This window comes from Sciurus carolinensis, chromosome 4 (genome assembly GCF_902686445.1).
Source record: "Sciurus carolinensis chromosome 4, mSciCar1.2, whole genome shotgun sequence".
Taxonomy (NCBI): Eukaryota; Metazoa; Chordata; class Mammalia; order Rodentia; family Sciuridae; genus Sciurus; species Sciurus carolinensis.
In genome coordinates this window covers 63,605,455-63,625,735 of record NC_062216.1, presented here as the reverse complement: position 1 = coordinate 63,625,735, position 20,281 = coordinate 63,605,455, and the positions used below count along the sequence as shown (strand labels likewise).

Below are 20,281 nucleotides of genomic sequence, written 5' to 3'. Positions count from 1 at the left end.
ACCAAAATGGAAAATGTACACATATGAAATTTCTATGGCCTTGGACAGGTGACAAAGTCTTTTTGCCCTTGGGTGAGATGAAGATTACCTACAGACAAGGTCATAACAAGAACAAGAAAGGAGAAAAAATGACAACTGAGATAAAGAAGAGATTTTGGTATGAGAATGAAGGAGCAGGAAGAAGACTTGTAGAAAATGTTTGTGAATCATACCCAGAAAGAACTTCTTTCTATAAGAAAAAAATATATAAGCCCAACTATTAGAAAAAAAATATTTTGATAGCACAACCAAAATGTTAAGGTGCTGAGAGGTACAACATACCACTAAGGTACTGGAGAAGAATCAGACTTTGCTGGCTGCAACCCTCAGAGCTGATGCTGGTAGGCATCCCATAACACTAAAATGAGCTTTCTTGACTGCAGAGGCCTGCAGCTTACACAGACTCCACACTCCATCGGAAGGGGAGAATCAGGTTTCATCTTCAACTCCTGTTTCAAAATGACAGTTAAGTTCATCCCTGTTAGACAAACAGCAAATTGCTCAGCAGATACCCGAGAGGACAGGATGGAATGAAATGATGTATTCCAAGTACTACAAGAAATTAACTATAAAAACATACATAATAGAATAGTTTATATTTTCCCAAATGAATACTTTAAAGGTTTTCAAAGAAATGACTTATTCTCTACATTTTGTGCCTAAACTCTAGGCGGTTACAATACTACTGCCATTTGCCAGTATATGATGGACTATCATGCTATGTGAAATAAGCCAATCCCCAAAACCAAAGGCTGAAAGTTTTTTCTGATATGGGGATGCTGACACACAATAAGGAGGGTTCACTGAATTTGACAAAGGGGAAGGAAGGGAAGGGAGGAAAGATGAGAACAGGAAAGACACAGTAGATTAAATTGGACAGAACTTTCCTATGTTCATATATGAGTACATGACCAGGGAAACTCCACATCATGAACAGTGGCAAGAATAGGATCCTAGTTAGAATAATTTATACTCCATGTGTGTGTAATATGTCAAAAGACAATCTACTATCATGTATGTCTAAAAATTAAAAATTAAAAAATACTGTTGCCAAATTGAATGAAAGCCTAATAGGATTTTTTAAAGTTCAAATTGATATTACTTTATATTTAACACCAACATCTATATTGTTACTATGTTGCCGGTAACATCATTATGAATGGGAATAATACTCATTTTCATGCTGAATAGAGTACAATATAGTAAAAATTCTGATCTTTTATTGATTTTATAATAAATATTGATCATCATTTTTCTGACAAGGATCTCTGATGCTAACATCAGATGTAGAACTTTTCATCGAACCTAGACACTCAAAAAAAGCACCTCTCAGTGTCGCTAGAAGTGCCCACAGGCATGTCCTGTGGGAGGGTGGCAAATAGTCATGTTCCATTGATATCTCATCATTAGTATGGTAAAAATCACTATCTCAATAATCTTCTGTAAGATCCCATAGATATAAGAATATCTAAGAGGTTAAAAATGGGAGAATATTTGTTTTCTTTCTTTTTTTTTGTTTTTTCTTATTGTAAACAAATGGGATACATGTTGCTTCTCTGTACATGGCATAAAGGCATACCATTTGTGTAATCATAAATTTACATAGGGTAATGTTGTTTGATTCATTCTGTTATTTTTTCCCTTCCCCCCACTTCTCCCACCATCTTTTCCCTCTGTAGCCCTTCCTTCCTCCATTCCTGCCCCCCTAGAATATTTGTTTTCTGATCAGAGGCTTATGATTTCTTTTTCTTGTATCTGATGACTTTAGTTGCTAGTGTTATATGACATTTTTGTGCTTTGCTAGGCACATAAGTGTCTTTTATGATCACACTGCACTAAAATATCTTGTATTTCTAAGTATGTTAGTAATTGAATTTTCAATGTACTACACTTCTATTTTGTATTTATCATTTTAGGATGTAGGACTTTTGAAAACATATGTCCAAGAACTATTTATCATTGTGAAATTCCTTTTTCACCCTTCTCACAAGACTTTTACTTACAATTTTACTGTTTTCAAAGCAGGTATTTTTAAAGCAGAGTTCATAATATTTCAGTTAATGCCAACTTCATCTTACTTCAATTGAAAATATTTAAAAATCTTATAAAGTAGCAAACACAGTCTGTAACTATGATTTTTTTCTTAAATAATTTATGGAAATCAAATAGTCCATGTAGTCATTTCTTCCCAATTTTGCTGGCAATTTTCAATAAGACTTGGCCTGAGGATGCCTCCACAATTGCATCCTTGGTAACAAAGTGGAATCCTAGATACTAAACTAACTGACAGCATAGTTTCTTGTAAGGAGCAGCTGAGACTCAGGAAATAACAGCACTCAAGCTTGTCTGGGGCAGAGTTGTAATGAACTAAGCTGTCATTAAAAAGAAAAATTAAAACTTTATTTTACTGAAACAAACCAACAGTGTACCACTAATAATGTTAAAAAGCAACTACATTGTCCATAACCATGTGTGATCCAATTAGAATAAATTTGACATAGTATTGCTTTAAAATGCAATGAAATGTATTGTCAAAGCAAGGAACTTACAAAATTAGCTACCTCAAAGATGTAAATGTCATGTGGACAAAGACTAGGAAAAGCATAAGAACAGGCCTGCTGAGAGGCCCTGAAGAGAGGTGGCCCAACTCAGTGCACCCTGGCTGTAGGAGGGCCTCTTCCCTGGCAGGTGTCCTTTTTGAGGAGGTTCCAGGTTTGCCACACCCATTTTAGCCCAGCCTCCAGCCAGGCTCCTGCTGGGAAGATCAACAGCAGCAATTGCCCAACAGCTTGAGAAAGATAAAATCAGGATGCTGAGCATTTATGTACTGCACTGCCTCATTGCTCCTGGGAGGACAGAGCCAGGCGCTGACCAATGGAATTCTGAGGCCAGCACCCCACACTGAGGTCCCCCTAGGCACAGCTCAAACCCACCTGAGTGCCCCCCTTCTTCCCCTGCAGCCGCAGGGGCCAACTGAACTCACTCCAACCAGGTTTCAGTTCCAGCAGAACTGAGCAGGTTCACCAGTTATCACAGCCTCCAACTTCATAGACAGGGCCAGGGTAGCCAGCAGCCCACAGGGAGCAAGGAGTGCAGGGCAAACCCTGGCTCCCCTGGTCACCCCTGCCCTCTGGAAGCACGTGGGGCCCAGGCCACTTATGGGACGATCATCTGCCTTTTGGCTCTGCTCTTGTACTACTCTGGCTTTCATCCCCTTCACCAGGTTTTCTGGGGGCAAACACCTAGGAGCCTCTCAGGCCACAGCACAATGCACTGTGCAGCAGTGCTCACTCTGCTGTTGGACAACTCCCACGGCAGTCATTTATACATCAGTCCCACAGACAAATCTAGGATGGGTCATTCAGTAAATGACAAGTTACATCGTTAATGAGCAGAGCTTCATTCATACTGGACTTGATATTTGGCATTAGATTCCAGGAAACAAAGGGCAGTCTGAGTTATCCTTGGAAAAAAAGGATAAATTGAAACACTGATAAGTAAAACTTAGAAAATTCTAAAAATCTACCTGACCTACTTAAACACTAACCTTTTTAAAAAAAATTTTATTTTTATTGTAAACAAATGGGATACATGTTGTTTCTCTGTACATGGAGTAAAGGCATACCATTTGTGTAATCATACATTTACATAGGGTAATATTGTTTGATTCATTCTGTTATTTTTCTCTCCCCCCCCACTCCTCCTACCCCTTTTTCCCTCTATAGAGTCCCTCCTTCCTCCATTCTTGCCCCCTCCCCACATTATGTGTCAACATCTGCTTATCAGCGGATCATTCTTCCTTTGGTTTTTTTGAGATTTGACTTATTTCACTTAGCATGATATTCTCCAATTTCATCCATTTGCTTGCAAATGCCATAATTTTATTATTCTTTATGGCACAGTAATATTCCATTATATATATATATATATATATATATATATATATATATACATATATATATATATCACAGTTTCTTTATCCGTTCATCAATTGAAGGGCATCTAGGTTGGTTCCACAGTCTGGATATTGTGAATTGAGCAGCTATGAACATTGATGTGGCTGCATCTTTGGAGTATGCTGATTTTAAGTCCTTTGGGTATAGGCCAAGGAGTGAGATAGCTGGGTCAAATGGTGGTTCCATTCCAAGCTTTCTGAGGAATCTCCATACTGCTTTCCAGAGTGGCTGCACTAATTTGCAGCCCCACCAGCAATGTATGAGTGTACCTTTTCCCCCACAACCTCGCCAACACCTATTGTTGCTTGTATTCTTGATAATGGCCATTCTAATTGGGGTGAGATGAAATCTTAGGGTAGTTTTGATTTGCATTTCTCTTATTACTGGAGAAGTTGAACATTTTTTCATATATCTGTTGATTGCTTGTAGATCTTCTTCTGTGAAGTGTCTGTTCATTTCCTTAGCCCATTTGTTGATTGGATTATTTGTATTCTTGGTGTAGAGTTTTTTGAGTTCTTTATAGATTCTGGAGATTAGTGCTCTATCTGAAGTATGAGTGGCAAAGATTTTCTCCCACTCTGTAGGCTCTCTCTTCACATTGTTGATAGTTTCCTTTGCTGAGAGAAAGTTTTTTAGTTTGAATCTATCCCAGTTATTGATTCTTGCTTTTATTTCTTGTGCTATGGGAGTCCTGTTAAGGAAGTCTGATCCTAAGCTGACATGTTGAATATTTGGACCTACTTTTTCTTCTGTAAGATGAAGGGTCTCTGGTCTGATTCCGAGGTCCTTGATCCATTTTGAGTTGATTTTTGTGCAGGGTGAGAGGGGTTTAATTTCATTCTGCTGCATATGGATTTCCAGTTTTCCCAGCACCATTTGTTGAAGAGGCTATCTTTTCTCCATTGCATATTTTTGGCACCTTTGTCTAGTATGAGAAAATTGTATTTATTTGGGTTTGTGTCCATGTCCTCTATTCTGTACCATTGATCTATTTTGGTACCAATACCATGTGGTTTTTGTTAAAACACTAACTTTTTTAAGAGAGTCCCCATGTCTTTCCTGAATGTACTTCAGGAATGCGGTGGTCCACTGAAGGGTGGTTGCCTTATCTGTCTCCACATTGCCGAAGCGAACTAAAAGATTCAGCTCATCACAGCAAGGGTGGATTCTGCATCTTCTGTCTCAGTCCATTGGGTTGTGCCTCTCACGACAAAGTTCTCCCTGGGGACCGCTCTGGGTCTGCTTCCCCAGGTTGACTAGGAGGACTCTGAGGACTGCCAGGTACCTGGTGCAGGGGTGGAGCTTTCATTCACATTCTGAATCCTTCCATAAACTCGTCATTCTACACTTGTGATCAATTGATGAATTCTGTTTCCATTCCTTATTCATTGCTTGTACATAGCGCTTCTCCCACTTGAATCCAAACCTGCTCCGGCAAAGCTTTCTTTTTGCTACCTAAAGTCTGTTTTGTGGACTCAATCTGCTGACAAAAGAAGGAAAATGCTCGGGGCAGTCCAAAGTCCTGGTACTTGGCAGCTTCCAGTATAGACACGAGTAGCTAGATCTCTGTGTCTGTCAAAGGCTGGGATTTCCACCAGTGGAGCGGACACTTGTGAATAGTCAATAGGTGAGCTGAAAGCAGTAGTCGCTGCAGCGGTTTTGTTCTTCACTAACCTTGTACATTTGTTTTGTTGCTCACGAAGAACTTTAATTCAGATGGACGTCTGATAATAGTTACCACATTGTTGAGCGTCCCGGGCTGGGGAGCGGTTTTGGGGCCAGACTTGAGGGGACGCTGAGGCTTTCCTTCAGGTGGTCGCGCACAGCAAACTAGCCCTGAGTCTCGTGCGCGCCTTCTGGCGCCCTGGCGCCCGCGCCCTGCTTGGCTGCCCCATCCGCCCGCCCTCCCCCCGCTGGCCGTCCAGCGACTTCTGGGCCAGCCCGCCTTTCCCAGCAGTATCGTGCGCAGCTCTTGGAAGTCGAAGTGGCCCAGATAGGGCGCGACCGCCGCCAGAGGTGGTCAGAGAACCGGTACACTGGCTGCGCTAGGGCAAACGCGCCCTGCGCCTGCTTCCACGGCTGAGCCGGCCACCAGGGCCGAACTGAGGCGCGCTTCCAGCTCACCTTCTGCCACCTGCATGTGCAAGTGGAGGAGGATGTACAGCAACTGCGTGTACTTCACCTCCATCTCCACCAGGCTCAGGTCCGTGGTTGTGAAGCTCAGCCTGGATTCACTCAAAGCCGCGTCTCCCACCCGCTGCGCCCTCGAGACGCCCAGCTCCCCAGCCAGTGGCGCCGCCTCAGGCAGTAGAACCCGCCATCTGGGTCCGGACTTGCTAGAGCCGCGGGGCGCTGGGGAGGTGACGATGGCTGTGAGGCAGAGCGCTCCCGGACGCGAACGCTCCCGTACCAGGACGCCGCATTGCCCACCCTAAACTGTCTTTATAACCAACGAAGTGGGTTTTTTCTCTTGTTTGTTTGTTTTGTTTTGTTTTTTGCCTCACTTCACTCCAGGAATATACCCCATGACACTGCAAGCCCAGGTTCCTTCAACACTTTCTGATTCTCCGGGCTGCCAGGCAAGCCGATCAGACCTTCTTTTCCCCCTCAAATTCTGCTACATTTAAATTATGTAAACATTTTCCGATGGAATAGTCTCTGTGGCATAAGACTAAAAGTTTACTCATCTTAAAATAATTATGTGGGAGTGGTATCTGTTGTAAGCCATTTCCATCTTTAAGAAATACAGGCTGGGGATGTAGGTAGAGCTCACCAGATTTGGCAGTGGGATTCACCCTGCATTCATCCTGGTGGTGCTCCAGGCATAGAACTGCCCTCTGGATAGGTCCCTAGTTTGATAAGCAGACCTTCTCCAGCCCAATTCCACTCCCATTGGTGGCCATGCCACTCTAGTAGTTAAGTGCCAGAACTCTCATAATCATAATATCCCATCTCACTATTGCACCCGAGCAGGCACATTGCACCACGTGGCCAAGTAAGGGGTCAGGCTTCGGGCTCTCCTGGAGAGTTGGACAGCTGCTATGACTGCTTGGTCTGACAGGTCAGAGTTCTGGAGCTTGGCCGCAGGAACCTGGCCACAGCTGCCTGTTCCACCCAATAGCGTCCCCGCTTGCCCAGTTAACAAGATGCCTTCCTCCTCAGAAGATAGTGTGGTCCACACTCTGGTGTACCAGGGTGTTTGGAAGCAGAAGCCTGGCCACGTTGCCTGAGGATCCTGGAGTCTTGAACCTAACCACTTAATCTGGCAGGGCCTTCCTGGCTTGCTGCCTGGGAAACGGTCACCTCTCCACAGCACAGATGACCACATGCTGCAGAGAGTGGCAGGTAGGGAAGGATACAACCAGCCCTGGGGAGGGGACTTGGGTTGAGGGAAAGGGTCAGGAATGGACCCATGCTGGATTGGGAAGGGCATCTGCTGGGAAATACAGCTCTTTTGGGGTGAAATATTCTATAGGTGTCTCTTAGACCCTTTTGATTTATAGTGTTATTTAATTAGAGATATCTTTATTGATTTTATATTTTGATCACTTATTGGTGATAAGGGTGTGTTGAAATCATCCAGTCTTACTGTTTTGGCTTCTATTTGAGATTTACTGTCATGGAGCATATATATAAGTTATGTAATTGGTTGTGCTGACATTGGGCCATATATGTTTACTCTTGTTACATCTTCTTATTGGATTGTTTCCTTTGCCAGGATATAGTGACCTTCTCTTCTGATTATTATTATTATTATTATTATGTGCTTAGAATCTGCTTTGATAGCTATGAGAAGAGCTACTCTGCTTCTTTTCAGGGTCCATATACACAGAATATTTTCCTTTTCTTTACCTTCACTCTATGATGTCTTAGCCTATAAAATGAGTCTCTTATAAACAGCACATAGTTGGATCTTGGTTTTGATCCATTCTGCAAATCTGTGTATTTTAATTGTGGAGTTGAGACCATTAACACTCAGCATTTCTATGAATTTGTATTTGTAGTCTCCTGCCATTTTGATTTTTTATTCAAGTTGATCCTGTCTTGATTCTTATTTATCTGTTTATTGTTCTATTGAACTTTCTCCATTTGGGAGATTTGGGAATTGTGTTTTAGATACTCTGTTTGCAGTTCATCTTTGCATATTCATCATAGTGCCACCTTGATGCTCATTAATTCTTTTTGTTTATTTCTGTCAGGGAAAGTCAGGGAAAGTTTTTATTTCCCTCTTGAGCTTGAAACTGAGTTTTTCTGGATACGGTAACGCTGGTTGACAGTTGTTTTAAGGTTGGTAACATCTCATTCCAGGTCCGTCACAGTTTTAGGGTCTGAACTGAGCAGACCCTGAGGTGAGCCTTATTGGTTTGCTTCTAAATGTGAACTGAAGTTTCTCTCATGAACCTTTTTATCGCGTTCCCTCTGGCTGCAGAGAGAGACACGACAAACATCTGAAGCTTTGGAAGTTTATTGTGCACAGTCTTCCTTTCTTTCCCTCTTTTCTATCCCCTTCTCTCTTTTCTTTCTCTCGCTCTCTTTCCCTCTACTTAACTCTCGCCTGCTCCGGTCGCTCCGCTTCTCCCGCTCGGCTCACACCTGCTTTGGCCGCTCCGCTTCTCCCGCTCGGCTCACGCCTACTTCGGCCGCTCCGCTTCTCCCGCTCGGCTCACGTCCTCGCTTGCACCCTTCTTCCTCGCTTCTTCTCCTACTCTCAGCTTCTTCTTCTCTCAGCTTCTTCTTACTCCCAGCTTCCGCTTCAGCAGCAGCTTACTTCCCACCCACCAAGCTTATATACACTTCAACCAATCAGGGGAGAGCACACGAGGTAAACGCGCGGACAGCTGCAGGCATAGAATAGGTACACGAGGGGGGCATGCTCTAATCACATCGTTAACTAGACAATCATTGGAATTCGCTGGTTGTTTACTGTATAGCTGGCCGCTTTTGGCTCAGCGTCAGGCGCCATCTTGACCATGCCCAAGGCTGGGGGTCCCGGGAACCCCGACATATCCCCCTTCTTTATTATTAAACTAAGGCTCAGGACCGTGTCTGTCTTAGGCTGAGTGGTCAGCATATGTCCTTACCCATCATCAGAGCCTGCAGAGCATGCTGCAGCTCCTGTCTTAGGTTGGTACACAGCCACCTCCTTCATTACCCGTCTTTGACTACCGGTCCAGCATCAAGAGCCATACTAATGGGGGGCTGTCGACCTTTAGGGCGGACATGGCCTGATGAAAGATAATTTGATCTCTCTATTGGCTAGCTTGTAGATGCATGCCAAAACGAATGAAGAGAAGGAGGCCAAGGCAGAGGAGTACCACCATAGCTCCTAAGCCTGCCCGCTGTTTGACAAATCTATAAGCAGAAGAAAAACCATATAGCCATATTAAATACAGAAACAATATACATCCCAGTAGGGTTACAATATGGGCAACACAAACAGCTCTCAGGGAATAAACGCATCCCAGTCCCAAAAGTTCTTGCAAGGTATCCACTTGTTCTTATAGTAAGTCCACTCTCTGATAGAGTCTCTATGGTCTGTAAGGCTGCAGCTGTATTTTCGGCCAAATGATCATTGTTATGGTTGTGTCAATGCTGCTACTGCAAGGACTGTGATGGCAATGATCACGGCTGTTGCAATGTCAAAGCCTCTCCTGTTTCTTGATAATAGCACTGGCAATTCTATATCTGCAACAGAAACTAGGACTGGTAGGAAGATAGAAATGTGCATCAAATTGCACGGGTGGCAAAAGAACCATTCCAGCATTGTGAGAGATAGCACACGGTTAGTGAACAGTTAAGAGGTGTTATTAGAAACGTTAGTTGGTAGAAACATAAAAGGGAGGAAATACACAAGCTGACGTGGAAGGAAAAGCAATATTACAGCTAGGGTCAGCAGAACGAGTTGCTCTACTCTGGGTCTGATTTGTAGTTATGATTCCAACGGCAAAGTGCAGAAATTCCTCCTGTTAAAGCAAAGAAAGGCTAGAGATATCCTCGTCACCAAAAGCAGCACGACCTGAAAAATCATCAGTAGAATTGACAGGCTTGTAGAGGAATTGGTGAAAAACAAGAAAAGGAAGGATAAAAAATGTGTTAGTTAGAAGTAAAAAATATGGCCAGGCTAACAATGGCCCATAGGTTCCGGGTTTGCCTTTCTGTCTGAGTTTTTGTTATTGGAGGAAGGCTCAGGCTCGCCATTGCGAGGAGGAGCAGCATCACTTGCATGCTGTAAAACTCTGATTAGCCTTTCTGGAATCCAGACTGGAGTCTGTTGATCCTGTGGGAAAATACAAACAGACCCTCGGACCCAACGAAGGACTGGATCTGGTCCTTTCCAACAACCTGTCAGGATATCTTTCCATTTTGCCCATACTTGAGGAGTATTATGGGGATTATAATGTCGATCAGCTGCAGAATGGCCGTCCCTATCCAGAGTTAAGAAATTTAGAATGAAAAGAACTAAATTAAGTTTATCTTTAGGAGACTTGTAGACAGGCTCCTATTCCCCCTTTTTGTTTATTTAGACAATTTTTTAAAGTAAGATGTGCTCTTTCCACAATGCCCTGTCCCTGAGGATTATAGGGGATGCCAGTGACTGATTGGATGTTAAATGTTTGTAAAAACAACCGGAAGCTTTTGGAAGTATAAACAGGACCATTATCTGTTTTAATAACTTTAGGTATGCCCCAGCCAGCAAATGCTTGTAGGCAGTGTTGAATGACATCTTTTACCTTTTCTCCAGAATGAGCGGAAGCCATGATGACCCCTGAAGCAGTGTCTACTGACACATGTACATACTTAACAGTACCAAATTCAGAAATATGGGTTACATCCATCTGCCAAATATGACCAGGCAGCAGTCCCCTGGGGTTAACTCCAAAGGATTGTACTGGGATTAAAGGAGTACAATGTTGACAATTTTTTACTATTTGTCGAGCCATACATTTAGATATAGGAAATTTTCTGCTCAAAGTAGTGGAATTTACATGGAATTTTTCATGAAAGAGTTTTGCTTGTTCCTCTATGGAAAAAACAAAAATTGATTTGGTGGCCATATCTACCAAGTCATTAGCATTGGCCAGAGGTCCTGGTAAATTAGAATGAGCTCTAATATGTCCTACATAGAATAGATGTTTACGCAGTAGGATAAGGTTTTGTAGCGTGGTAAAATAAGAAGCTACCGTGGACATGGGAGAAATATGGGGTACCGTTTCAAGAACCTGTAAAGCGTTGACGATATATAAGCTATCAGATAGAAGATTGAATGGCTGATTATCAGGCTAATTTAAAGGCTAATATTACAGCTGCAAGTTCAGTAACCTGTGCGGAGTTGGGAGGGACTATTATGGTGTGAAGTTGTTTACTGATAAGTACTGCACCTACTCCATTTTTGGCGCCATCAGTAAAAATGGTTACACAGTCTTTAAGAGGCTGGACACTAGTCACTTTTGGAAAAACTATGGGAGTATTTTTACAGAATTGAATCCAGGGATGTTGGGGATAATGGTTACCGAACTGAGCTGAGGTGGAACAATATAATACTGACCAATCATCATCATTATTAATTAGTCATTTAATTTGCTGAGTGGAATAAGGAGTTATAATAATAGACGGATGGATTCCAAAAACAGTAATGCAAGATTCTATTCCCTTGAATATTACCTGAGCAATAGCTTGGGGATATGATTGTAATGTTTTAGCTGGAGAGCTAGGGAGATTTATACTTTGCAGAGGTCCCCCTTGCCAAACTATGCCAAAAGGGGTATGTTTCTCTGAGATTATGATTAAACTTAATGGTTGAGTAGGATCACAACGATCAACGTAACACTGCTGAAGTCTATTCTCTACTAGCTGTAAGGATATCCGTGCTTCGGGAGTAAGTTTCCTAGGGGAATTCAAGTCAGGATTACCTTTTAATATATCGAATAAAGGTTTTAATTCCCCTGTGGATAATTTTAAATAGGATCTGATCCAGTTAATGTCACCTAAGAGTTTCTGAAAATCGTTCAAGGTATTCAATTGATCTGTCCTGATGGTCAACCTTGATGGTCTGACTGTAGTAGCAGTGAGCCTTGTACCCAGATATTCTTGGATCTCCTCTAATTGTAATTTTTCAGGGGCTATCGTTAGTCCTCTTTTTTCTAATGCTTGAGTTATAAATTGTAATGCTTCTAACAAAACTTCTTTTTCTGGATGGCAAATAAGTATGTCATCCATATAATGATAAATCAACACTCTCTTAAACTTTTGTCTAGTAGTTGTTAACGCTTTATCTACGTATATTTGACAAATAGTAGGACTGTTAGCCATACCTTGAGGCAACACGGTCCATTCGAATCTCTGATCAGGCTGAGTGTGATTAAGAGAGGGCAAAGTAAAGCAAATCTCCAACAATCATTTTTGTGTAAGGGTATAGAGAAAAAGCAATCTTTTAAATCCAGAATAATAGTAGGCCAATTTTTTGGTAGCGCAGTGACAAGAGGGAGTCCACATTGGATGGGTCCCATAGGGTACATTTGTTCGTTTATGGCTCTTAAATCATGTAATAACCTCCATTTTCCTGATTTTTTCTTTGTTAAGAATATTGGAGTATTCCAAGGAGAGGTAGAATGTTGTAAATGACCTGCTTGTACCTGCTCTTGTACTAACTTATGAGCTGCCTCTAGCTTCTCTTTTGTTAGGGGCCACTGTGGAATCCAGCGAGGCTTATCATCTTTCCATATTATAGGGATTGATGGTTTATCAGTGGCCCCTAGGAAAAACCCAATCCATGAGAATCATTTTTTGGTGGAAGTAAAGGCAGTGGTTGGGTAGATCCTTGACTATGTCTTCCTAATCCTTTTTTATCATCATAGTTCATATTTTGTAACATATTTCTTACAGGAGTCCCTTGGTAAGTCTGATCAGTGGTGAGTTTCATATCCATTTGCTGCAGGACGTCTCGTCCCCATAGGCTAATAGGAACATTACAGACATATGGCTGAAATATTCCTGTGTGTCCCTCTGTATCTTTCCACGATAATGAGGAAGCACTTTGATTGGGGCTTTCTGCTACTCCTAAGCCTCTCAAGCTCTGAGCTGCTGTGATCAATGGCCAGTGCTTTGGCCAGACCATTGCACTAATAATACTTTTGTCTGCTCCCGTATCTAATAAACCTGTAAATTCCATATTTCCCACTTTTAATTTTAGGAGGGGCCTCTGTCCCATATCCATAGTAAGGTTTATTAAAGTGGTTCCTGTTGATCCAAAACCTCCTTGTCTTTTATTTGTATTTTTACTGGGCCACAAAGAATGTCGACTGGGCAATATAAGCATTTGTGCAATGCGATCCCCTGGAGAGATGACCGTAATTCCTTTTGGTGAAGAGACCAAGGCTTTTATTTGTCCAGTGAAATCAGGATCAATAACCCCTGGGTGTACTATAAGTCCTTTTAGTGTTGAGGAACCTCTACCTAGTAATAGTCCTACACTGTTCTGTGGGATTTTTTCATGCCAATCAGTATCAATCATCTGCACCCCATATCTGGGGTTAGTATGAGTCTGGAGGTGGCACAGATGTCCAATCTGGCACTTCCTGAGGTGGCTCTGCACTCCCCTTCTCTGTGGGAGGATACCACCGTCGGGGAACTTGTTGAATTACCCCGTATATTTGTTGCGGGCCCCGGGGAGGGCCCTGTCTCCCGTTTTTTTGAAGTTTAGGATTCAACCCTAGGAAATTATCCTCCCTATCTCTAATAGGCTGACAGGCACTATTCCAATGACTTCCTCTTCTGCATCTTGGACATAGCCCTGGGGCATAAGGTGTAACAGATTTTACTATAGTTATCTCTTATCTTTTGTTAGGGCATTATCTCCTTGCTGCCGATTTTGTGCATCTATTGAAATGTATTGGCCTTCTCCTATTAACATCTCAACATTTCTATCGGGAAACCTTGCCACTATGTTTCTGCAAGCAGTTTCAACAGCTATTTCTTGCCACTGAGCTTCTCCAATTAGACATTGTCCTCCAGATAACACTGCTCTGCATACCTGTTTCCAAATAGTCTTAACTGCCTCTTTAAAGTTTTTTCAATGGTTGATGGTATCTCCATTTGCTCCTCAAATACGGGCAGGTTCTACAAATTTTGAAGCTCTTTTTATTAGGCTTAGGTTTCTCCTACCTTTTTCCCTTGTTCTTAAGTTTTCACTACCACTTGGTTACTCCTTTTGGGGGTTCTTTGTGTTAGACTTAGTTCCCTTTTTTCCCTTGTTCTTAGATTTTTTGAGCAATTATTTTCTAGGTCACCACCACTCAATTTTTCCTCACTTTATTCTCTTTAAGCATTCTTTTCTGTTACTATTAGATCCTGTTCATGAAGATCCCCCTTGTGGCACACTGAGCAGCTTTTCTTCTATAAACTCTGGGCTTATTTCTACTAGGGTTTGAACATATGATCATACAGTGGTTTCCTTATTTTCTAGTCCTTCCTCAGTGTTTCTACTATAGGGTATTCAAAAAGCCCTCAAGGGGAAACCTTTCCATAGTATCGAGAAATACTTTAGCTGTTTTTTTTTTCTTTTAATGGCGTCTCATGGTTTTTTAACAGTTCCCTGAGGGGTTGCTGCATTCAGACCCCATTGTTACTAATTTGAATAGCTTTAGTTATGGCAGTTACAATAACAAACAGTGGCCTAGCTGCCAGGAGCAACGAGATTACTGAAAGGAAAACTATCAAGTGTGCATTAGAATTTTTATAGCGGCTTTTCACGTACTACCTAATTGGACCGCTTCAAATGTGTTTCTACTTTCACTTTAATTAGACCGCGTTCCACGCGTCAGGACCGCCGACGGCGCATCCCGATATCTTTTAACCCGCGTTCCACGTGTCAGGACCGCTGATGGCGTATCCCGATACCTTTTGACCCGCGTTCTACGCGTCAGGATCCCGATACCTTTTAACCCGGGTTCTACGCGTCAGGACCGCTGATGGCGCGTCCCGATACCTTTCAACCCGCGTTCTACGCATCAGGATCCCGATACCTTTCAACCGGACCGCATTCCGCGTGTCCCCAGGACCGCTGATAGCGTATCCTGATACCCTTTAACTTTTTTATAACCGGTTTAACTTGTATACAAAAAAATTTTTTTCAAATATCTTACCTTGTTTTCTTTTATAAGGCCTTCATCTTCCCTTCATGTCCCGGGTTTCGGCACCAGTTATCGCGCTCCCTCTGCCCGCAGAGAGAGACACGACAAACGTCTGAAGCTTTGGAAGTTTATTATGCAGAGTCCCTCTCCTACACTTCCCTTACTCCTAGCTTCCGCGCACTCCCAGCTTCTCTTCTCTCAGCTTCTCCCAGCTTCCGCGCACTCTCAGCTTCCAGCTCAGCTTCAGCCTCCGCCTCCGCCGCTTCTTCCGCTTCTACCCCCCTACTCTCCCACCCACCAGGCTTATATACACTTCAACCAATCAGGGGAGAGTACACGAGGTAAACGCGGACAGCTGCAAGCATAGGATAGGTACACGAGGGGGGGCATGCTCTAGTCACATCGTTAAAGAGCCAATCATTGGAATTCACTGGTTGTTTACTGTATAGCTGGCCGCTTTTGGCTCAGCGTCAGGCGCCATCTTGACCATGCCCAAGGCTGGGGGTCCTGGAAACTCCGACATAATGTCAGGAGGAGCAGCCCAGGGGGTAATCCCTTGTGTTGGAAAGTGCAGATCTCAGAGGTGTTAGCAACTGGTTGAGTGGGGAAGTGCAATTGGAGCAGCCCATTTCTTTTTCTTTTATAATCAACCCTCTTCTTTCACACCTGTATAACTGTCTTTTGTTCCTGTCTCATTCCCCTTCTGATTAAGGGAGCCCTTTGGTGCTGTAAGACGAAATGGGCAATGACTGCTCTGGCTGTTTCAGGTTGAGATGGTGGGACATGGGACAAGCAGTTTGGGTTTCCCTTCTACAAATGTTTTGGGTGTTTTGAGGGGTCTATGGTATAAGTCTTGTTTGGAAAATCCAGGATGTAAAGTCACCTGGGAGGAGGGTGAGAGTAAAAAGAAAACATGAGTACTGGAATGAGATTAATACCACAAATGTTGCAGCATCTGAACATGTCAGTGAATATGATGATGATGATGATGATGATGATAGAGACTAGTACATTTTTTTCACCAGGAGATGCCAGATAACCAAGAGCTAAGAAGTTGTTACCATGACTAGGCCAGTGAGGACATTTCCCCTATTAGGAATGTAAATCTTTAAGGATATTAGTTACAGTGCCAGAGTTGTCAGAAATGTAAACACAACATTTAGTTTTTATAATGTCACAGATGCCCTTGTAAGATGTAGTTAAGATACCTAATGCCACCTGATTTTTGTAAAATACCTTTTTTTTGGGCATATACTATCTGTTTAATAGAGATACCTTTATTTCTGTCACTTAGGCCTAGATAATCATATTAGCAAACACAGATCAAGCCTGCCTTTGTAGGATGTTAGGAAGGTTTATAGAGCTCAAATTCTCTGCTGTCATGTCACTTTGCACATGAGCTTTATAGGCCCAATTCTCATATTTGAAGCATTTAAAAAATGCTTTTCATAGGAAACAGGAGACAGTTGTTTTAGGGAAGTTACAGTGGAAGTTTCTACATAATTCACAATGGGGAATTAGGGACTGTCTTTCATTGCAGCACCTTGAGCACATTCTTTATATGGACACCTTAGGGCCAGTGCACAGAGAATTTTTATACATAATTCTCAATGGGGTTTTTGGGCATTGTCTTTCATGGCAAAACAAATGTCATATTCTTCCAATGGGTACCATAAAGACATTGCATGACAAGACTGAATATGTGCTCTTTGGAAACAGCTTATTGCAGCAGCAGAGAAATGCAAATGCTAGGTAAGTTCCAGTAGCAGATTCAAACTTAATACAAAAAGAGTTCTTACATAACTGACTTGTGTTTCAGAACCAAGTTCACTTTCTTCCTAGGAGCTTATTAGCTATAGTGATGAACAGTGTTTAATGACTGCATTTCAAAAGCCTGCAGACAGTTTCCATATGCAGGATCAAACTGAATTCTCAGTTCTGCCTCTATGAATAATTTTTTATTTATTTATTTTTGTTCTTTATAGTTACATATGATGGTAGGGTATATTTTGAACTATTTATACAAGCATTAAGTATACTTATTCTAATTAGGATCCCTATTGTGATTGTACATAATGTAGAGATTCACTGTGGTATATTCATATAAGTATGTGGGAAAGTTACATCACAATTTATTTCACTGTATTTCCTATTCTTTTTCCCCTCCCTTCCCTTCATTCCTCTTGGTCTAAAACACTGAACTTCTATTCTTCTCCCCACCCTCCTTGTTGGGTATTAGCATCCACATATCAAAGAGAACATTTGACCTTTGGTTTTTTTGGGATTGGCTTATTTCACTTAGCATGATAGTCTCCAGATCCATCCATTTATGGCAAATGTCATGAGTAGTTTTTTTTGTTTTGTTTTGTTTTGGTTTTACTTTTTTTTTTTTTTTTTTTTTTTTGGTACCAGGGATTGAACTCAGGGGCACTCAATCAGTGAGCCATATCCCCAGCCCTACTTTGTATTTTATTTAGAGACAGGGTCTCACTGAGTTGCTTAGCACCTCACCATTGCTGAGGATGGCTTTGAACTCAAGATCCTTCTGCCTCAGCCTCCCGGGTCACTGGGATCACAGGTGTAATCCACTGCACCTGGCTTATAAGTAGTTTTTAATGAACTATTAGGATTTCATTTTCCAGTTGGGCTTTTTAGGCCCAATTCTCAGATTTGAAGCCTATACTCACTATGTAAACTGCTTTTGGTAGGACATGGAAAATAATAATTTTAGGGAGGTTCTATAATTCTTAGTGAGACATTAGGTAATTCTATTTCCTTCCTAGAGGCTTATTAGGTATAGTACAAAAGAGAACTCAACGTATGCAATAGGAAAATAGCTAGAAAGAACAAGAGTGAAATGGTACAGCTACAGATGTTCCATGTGAAGTATCAACCTGCATCCTCAATTATGGCATCTGGAGTTGTCCCTTGATAGATTATCAGGAACTCATTTTTTAATTGAAATTTTTAGATCCAGTTCTCATATTTGAAGCCCATGTACTATTTGTAAACTGCTTTTCAGAGAGGCAGGAAACAGTAGTTGTATGGAAGTTACAAAGGAAGTTTTATAAATAATTTGCAATGAGGCCTGAGGGATTCATCTTTTATTGCAGAACCAGGGTCACATTATTTCTATGGGCACCTTAATGCCAATACAAGGTGGCATGTGTGCTTTCTGGAAAAGGCCTACAGTATTAAGAAAGAAGTGAAATGGCAGAGAGTTTCAAATTTCAGATTTAAACTTAATTCACACAGGACTCTTACAGAAATGACTCCTACTTCAACATCTGGTTTACTTTTTGTGTAGGAGCTTTTGGTGTACAGTACTCAACAGTGCTCACCATTAGCAATTGGAAAACAGATAGAGCAGGAGTGAATTGGTATAGCCACAGAGTATTTCCATAGAGGATTGAAATGAATTTTCAGTTCTGGTTTGGGATTCATTCCTTGATGAACTATCTGGATCCCATCTTTCACTTGTGCATTTTAGGCCCAGTTCTCAGATTTGAAGCCTATGTGTTATTTGAAAACTACTTTTTAAAGGTCATAGGAAATGGTAGTTTTAGGGAAGGTCAAGAAGCAGTTTTATACATAAATATTATTGGGGTTTAGGGAATTATTCTCATTGCAGCACGGGAATCATATTCTTATGGTCACCGTGGGAAAAATGTAGTTCAAGACTGACTATGTCCTTTTTGGAAAAAGTTTATTGAATCAACAGAAAAATGAAAGTCAGAGGGAGGTTTCAGTGGCAGATTAAAACTTAATTCACAATAGGATCTTACACAATAGACACCATTTCAAACACCAAGCTCATTTTCCTCAAGGGGTTTATTAAGTGCAGTGCTCAACAGGGCCCCATGTCTAAAATTGTTCAAATGCTAGAAAGAGCAGGAGTGAAATGGTACAAAGAGCATTAAGCTAAATGCTCAATTATGGCTTTGGGAGTTACTCCTTGATGAAATATAAGGATTCCATTTTTCCCTTATTTTTCAGCCCAATTACCAGATTTGAAGCCTATGTGCAAATTGTAATTTCTTTACTTAGAGATGGGAAGCTATAGTTATACAGAGGTTCCATATGAAGTTTCTTATATAAATCTCAATGAAGCTTTAGAGAATTACCTTTCATGGCAGCATCAATGTCATATTCTTCATATTAGCAACTTAAGGACAGTGCACTCCAAGGCCCAACATGTGCTTCTTGTTAAAAGCTTATGGCAGTAGCAGAGAAATTTGAAGGGCAGAGAGGTTCCAGTGGCAGATTCAAATTTAATTCACAGAGAGCTCTTACACAACTGATTTCTGATGCAACACCAGTTTCATTTTCTTCCTAGGGGCTTATTATGCACAGTGGCCAACATTGCCAAATATCTGCATTTGGAAAACAGCTAGAAAGAGCAGGAGTGAAATGGTTCCTGCAGACAGATTCCACATTTAGGGTCAAATGAAAACTCAATTCTGGCATTGGGAGTTGTGCCTTGGTGAAATATTGGGATCCCATTTTTCACTTGGGGTTTTTTTACCCAGTCCTTGGATTTGAAATCTATGCACAATTTTTTTATGCACAATTTTTTAATGTCTTTCACAGGAGGTGGTAAACAGTCATTTTAGGAAGGGCACAGTAGAATTTTCACCATAATTTTCCATGGGGAATTATGGAGCTGTCTTTCATTGCAGCACTATGGTCACATTCTTCCTCTGGGCACCTTTGGTCTAGTGCACAGCAAGGCCAAATATGTGTTTATTGGAAACAGATTATTGGGTTGCAGATAAATGCATGTGGCAAGGAGGTTTCTTTGGCAGATTCAAACTTAATTCAAAAGGTATTTTTACAGAATTGACTCCTGCTACAACACCAGGTCACTTTCTTTTTTGAGGGGAGGAGGAAGGGATACCAGAGATTGGACTCAGGGGCACTTAACCAATGAACCACATCCCAGGATATTTTTATGTTTGAGACAGGGCCTGGCTAAGTTAATTAGGGCCTCACTAAATTGCTGAGAATGGCTTTGAATTTGTGATACCCCTGTCTCAGTCACCCAAGTTTCTGGGATTACAGATGTGCTTTACCATGCCCAGCAATACCAGGTCACTTTCTTCCTAGACACTTATTAGGGACAGTGCTCAACAATGCCAAATATCTGCATTTAGAAAA

General features: G+C 41.7%; 2 pseudogenes; both read right to left on the bottom strand.

Annotated features, from left to right (window-relative positions):
- Positions 1-3,034: 3,034 nt before the first annotated feature.
- Positions 3,035-6,898, bottom strand: LOC124982721 (transcription factor-like 5 protein; annotated as a pseudogene).
- Positions 6,899-6,951: 53 nt separating this feature from the next.
- Positions 6,952-20,281, bottom strand: part of LOC124982720 (forkhead box protein K2-like) — a 37,248-nt pseudogene continuing 23,918 nt past the window's right edge.